Consider the following 6000-nt stretch of genomic DNA (forward strand, 5'->3'; position numbering starts at 1 on the left):
TATGATAAGAACTTTTAAGATCTACTCTTGGGAATTTCCTGGTGGTCTAGTAATTATTACTCTGTGCTCTCATTGCCAAGGGCCTGGATTCGATCCCTGGTTGGGAACTAAGATCTCACAAGCCACGAAGCACAGCCAAAATAAATAGATAAAAAATGTTAAAAAAGATTTATTTTGTTTGCAGTTTTCAAATATGCAATATACTATTGTTAACTGTAATTGTCTTGTGGTATATAACATCATATAACTGGAAGTTTGTACCTTTGACCACCTTCATTTGTTTTTCCCATTCCCTTCCTCTGCCTCTGGTAACCACCAATCTGTTCTCTGTTTCAATGAATTTGGTCTTTTTAAGATTCAGCATATAAGTGAGATCATATGGTATTTATTTATCTTTCTCTGTCTGACTTATTTCACTTAGTACAATGCCCTCAAAGTCCATTCATGTTGTAGGACATGGAAGGACTTCCTTCTTTTATACGGCTGAATAATATTCCGTTACATATATATCTCACATCTTTTTAATCCATTAATCTATTGATGGACATGTTGTTTTCATATCTTGGCTCTTGTAAATAATGCTGCAATGAACATAGGGATGAAAATATATTCTTGAGATAGTGATTTTATTTCCTTTTCACAAATGCCCAGAAGTAGAATTGCTGGATCCAGTTGATTTTCATTATTTGCTCTGTTAATGGTCTATAAAGTCACCATGAAAACTGAATTAGTGACTGTTGTACATTCAGAAAACGAAGATCATGGCATCTGGTCCCATCGCTTCATGGGAAATAGATGGGGAAACAGTGGAAACAATGTCAGACTTTATTTTTTTGGCCTCCAAAATCACTGCAGATGGTGATTGCAGTCATGAAATTAGAAGACACTTACTCCTTGGAAGGAAAGTTATGACTAATCTAGATAGCATATTCAAAAGCAGAGATATTACTTTGCCAACAAAGGTCTGTCTAGTCAAGGCTATGGTTTTTCCAGTGGTCATGTATGGATGTGAGAGTTGGACTGTGATGAAGGCTGAGCGCCAATGAATTGATGCTTTTGAACTGTGGTGTTGGAGAAGACTCTTGAGAGTCCCTTGGACTGCAAGGAGATCCAACCAGTCCATCCTAAAGGAGATCAGTCCTGGGTTTTCATTGGAAGGATTGATGCTGAGGCTGAAACTCCAATATTTGGCCACCTCATGTGAAGAGTTGACTCATTGGAAAAGACCCTAATGCTGGGAGGGATTAGGGGCAGGAGGAGAAGGGGATGGCAGAGGATGAGATGGCTGGATGGCATCACCGACTCAATGCACATGAGTTTTAGTGAACTCTGGGAGTTGGTGATGGACAGGGAGGCCTGGCGTGCTGCGATTTATGGGGTCGCAAAGAGTCGGACATGGCTGAGCAACTGAACTGAACTGTGCTGTTGCTCCTATGAGAAATACAGGGTTAGGTTCTTTCAAGCCTCTGGTCACAACATTTTCATCAATCGATCAATATACAACCTTGTTGTAATGTGTTTCTGTTCAGAAACATCTTACTTAATATATAGTGCTGATTCATTAACATCGAACTCACAGCCAAAAGCACCATAAATCACGCCTGGATGAAGCTTATCTAACTTGTATTTTCTCTGTAAGGCACATCATCACAGCTTTCTGTGCTTTGGAACATCAGATAGCACTTTAGCACTGCTCTTCGGGCTCATTTTAAACAGTGAAATCATAAGCACAAAATCATAACCGAAAGCACAAAAAAAATGTGAAAAAAACGTGGCTAAACAGACCATGAAAAGGACACTTGTTTACAGTCTAAGAGCTGACACACGACCCCAGCTGGGAATGTTTGTGTAACAGTTTGCTAGGGCCGCCATAACAACAACAAGTAAAAACTAGGCGGCTAAACAACAGAGTTTCATTTTCTCACGGTCCTGGAGCTGGAAGTCTGGGATCAAGGTGTTGACAGGCTTGGTTTCTCCTAAGGCCACTGTCCTTGGTTTGTAGATGGTCACCTTCTTGCTGCAACCTCACATGATCTCTGTGTCTGTCTGTGTGTCCCAAATCCGTTCATATGAGGACACCAGTCAGATTGAATTAGGATCCACCCTAACAACCTCATTTTAACTTAACTACCTCTTTACAGGCCTAATCTGCAAATAACAGTCACAAAATGAGTCACATTCTCAGATTAGGGCTTCGATTTATGAATCTGGGGGGACCCAGGATAACCCACAACCACATATATCAGGGAACTCAAATTTTTTGCTGCTCTGCAATTATCTGTGAATGAACTCTATAGCCGTGTGAGCCTTGATTTGGGGGTTCTAGATCAATTTTAGTAGCTAGGTGAATTCATAAATAAGGAGGAATAATTTGAGAATCATGAAGGTTGACGGCAATTGTACCAACCACAACTATAGAATTAGACTGTTGAATTTTTAAAAATATTTATTTATTTTGCTGCACTGGTCTTAGTTGTATCATGTGGGATCTTTCACTGTGGCACACAGACTGGTTGTGGTCCACAGGTTCAGGAGTTGTCACGCTAGCGGTTAATTGCTCCTCGGCATATGGCATCTTAGTTCCCTAACCAGGGATTGAATCCACGACCCCTACATTCCAAGGCGGGTTCTTGGCCATTGGACCACCAGAGAAGTTCCTAGACTGTTGGATTTCCTGATACTAGTGAGGCTAAAGCCTGCTACTTGAAGAAGACAAGTTTCTTTCCCGTTTCCTAGGCATAGACCAAAATACGCTGTCTGGGTCAAGTGGAAGGGAGCCAGAGATTTTCCCACCTTGGTAGTCTCCTCCTCCTTCTTGAATTCTTCTCTTTGAGAGAAAGCAAATTTAGTTTTAAAACAAAGAAAAATAGTGCATGTAAAGCTCCTGGCCTCACCCAAAACATTGTAAACCGAGCCATAAATCCTAGGAACACGATGTCTGCACACTTTGTAGCTTTCTAGAAAATCTAAGCCAGACAACAACTGGAGGCATGGAGGGGAATGTCTTACACGCCTCCAATGCTGAGAGGCTCTGCAGTAGGCTCCCATTCGTTTTCTCATTCAGCTCCCATAAAGCTCATGGAATGGGCAAAGCAGCAATTATTGGAGTTCAGAAGGAGACTGAGTTGCTCATGAGATCATCTGGCTGCTTAGGGGGTCAGCCCAGAACCAGGGCCTTTAAACTCCCAAGCTTGTCCTCCTTCTTTGACTTTGAGTTGGAACAAGCTGAATTGGTCCCAGATGTTGATAGCAATGCATCGATGTTTAAGAAGATCAACAGTTGTTTCTAAGCCTTGAGGTGTTTTGAATTCTTTCACTTTTCTACACTCATTTCTTAAGGATCAGAGGGGAATCATGCCACAGAGGGGATGGTTGTCGAGATCCAAAGGTGAGTGAGCCCTGGCCTTCACCACAGTGGAATTCTGAATGTCTAGAGAGTGCTGCCAGAGAAGGCAATGACACCCCACTCTAGCCCTCTTGCCTGGAAAATCCCATGGACAGAGGAGCCTAGTAAGCTGCAGTCCATGGGGTCTCAAAGAGTAGGACATGACTGAGCGACTTCACTTTCACTTTTCACTTTTCACTTTCATGCATTGGAGAAGGAAATGGCAACCCACTCCAGTGTTCTTGCCTGGAGAATCCCAGGGACGGCGGAGCCTGGTGGGCTGCCGTCTATGGGGTCACACAGAGTTGGACACGACTGAAGTGACTTAGCAGCAGCAGCAGCAGAGAGTACTGCCCAAAAGAGCTAGAAAAGCGAGCCAGGACTTCCTTGGTGGTCCAGTGGTTAAGAATCTGCCTGCCAGTGCAGGGGACATGAGTTGTATCCCTGCTCCAGGAAGATCCCACATGCTGCAGGGCCAGTAAGACCATGTGCCTCAACTACTGAGACCGCACATCCTAGAGTCTATATTCCGTAACAAGAGAAGCTATTGCAATGAGAAGCCTATGCTCCACAACTAGAAAGTAGCTGCCGCTCTCTGCAACTAGAGAAAAGCCCGCAGGCAGCAATGTAGATCCAAGACCCAGAGCAGCCAAAAAAAAAAAAAAAAAAGTGAGCCATATAGGATAACGTCATCTGAAAGCTGAAACAGGTGAAATTAATTTGAGAATACATTTATTTAACCCAATATATCCCAAAATTATCATTTCAACATGTAGTCACTATAAAAGTTGTTGATGAGATAATTTACGCTCTTTTATTCCTACTACAATTTTCTTTTTTCAAATCAGGTGTGGATTTTACACCCATAGCACATCTTGATTTGTGCTAATCCCATTGGCAGTGCTCAATACCCACATGTGTGGCTTCCATGTTGGACGGTGCATGTCTAAAGGGACATGCTTCTAAATTAATTTATGTGCCTCCATGGGATGCTGCCCATAATGAAGGGTCTACTCTAACACATCAAGAGATCATTTCTAGGAATTGCTTTCAAAGTCTTTCCAGAGGAGACTTTTAAAAATAGAAATATTTTAATTTTTTGACTCTGCTGGGTCCTCGTTGCTGTACTTGGGCTTTCTTTTGTTGTGGCGAGCAGGGGCTACTCTTCGTTGTGGTGCATGGGTTTCTCATTGCAGTGGCGTGTCTTGTTTCTAGGGTGCTAGGACTCAGTAGTTGTGGGATATGGGCTTAGCTTCCCTGAGGCATGTGGAGTCTTCCTGGAACAGGGATTGAACCTGGATCCCCTTCATTGGCAGGCAGATTCTTAACCACTAGATCATTGGGAAACCCAGAAGGAGACTTCCCTGGTGGCCCAGACGGTAAAGCATCTGCCTATGATGTGGGAGACCTGGGTTCAATCCCTGGGTCAGGAAGATCCCCTGGAGAAGGAAATGGCAACCCACTCCAGTATTCTTGCCTGGAAAATCCCATGGATGGAGGATCCTGTCCATGGGGCTGCAAAGAATTGGGCATGACTGAGTGACTTGACTTTCTTTCTTTCTTTTGATTGCACCTAGAAGGGAAGGGCATCCTTGGCAAAGGTAGGAGCATCTTTCTGGGGGCTGGTGAAGGGAGGAGGCCCTGTTCCCTGAGTGGGTATGGTTCTGACATTCTTCAGGTTGGCTTGAATTTTGCTTGGAATGTGAGTTCTGGGAAGGACAACCAATTTTTAGAGCTGATACGCTTGCTCAGCACTGTGTGCTTAGAACTCAATAAGCCAGCCTTTGCACTCTAGGAGCTCATCTCTAGATCAGTGTTTTCTCAAAGTCAAGTGGGCACCAGAGTCACGGTGGGGGTGGGGGTGGGGGTGGGGAGAGGTCTTGTGAAAAATATAAATTCCTTGGCCCCCACTCTAGAGTTCCTGATTTAGTAGGCTTAGGATGTGGCCTGAGAATTTGTGTTTCTAGCAAGATCCAGGCCACCACTGCTTAGAAAATCAGACTTTGAGAACCATTGGTCTAGCAGATGAGTAAAGCCATTAGATATTCATTCAACAAATACTCCCAATTTAGCACTTTTTTCAGTGCTACAGATAGAGTAGTGAGCAAGACAAGTGAAGTCCCTTTCTTCAGTGGAGGTTTGGGCAGGGATAACAGATGGTGGTGACATCAGGGATCTGGAGTTGACTGGATAATGACACTCTATTATCTAGTAGGGCTTCCCTGGTGGCTCAGATGGCAAAGGATCTGCTTGCAATGCAGGAGGCCCGGGTTCCATCCCTGGGTCAGGAAGATGCCCTGGAGAAGGGAATGGCAACCCACTCCAGTATTCTTGCCTGGAGAATTCCACGGACAGAGGGGCCTGGTGGGCTACATCCCCTGGGGTCACAAGACACAACCGAGCGACTCACACACACACATCATTTCGTAACTGAGATTCATAAAGCTTGGTAGAACAACTTGGCCCTATTCCCACAGCGAGTTTACATTTTGTCTCTGGTCTGTCTGTTGTTTCATGGTGGTTCCTTTGGTCTGATCCTCTTAGTAACACCCCCTCCTCCAATTGTTCTAGTTAACTTTTCTTGCTCAACTTTAAGATCCCCGATCAACCACCAG

Source organism: Bos indicus x Bos taurus, chromosome 8, assembly GCF_003369695.1.
Source record: "Bos indicus x Bos taurus breed Angus x Brahman F1 hybrid chromosome 8, Bos_hybrid_MaternalHap_v2.0, whole genome shotgun sequence".
NCBI lineage: Eukaryota > Metazoa > Chordata > Mammalia > Artiodactyla > Bovidae > Bos > Bos indicus x Bos taurus.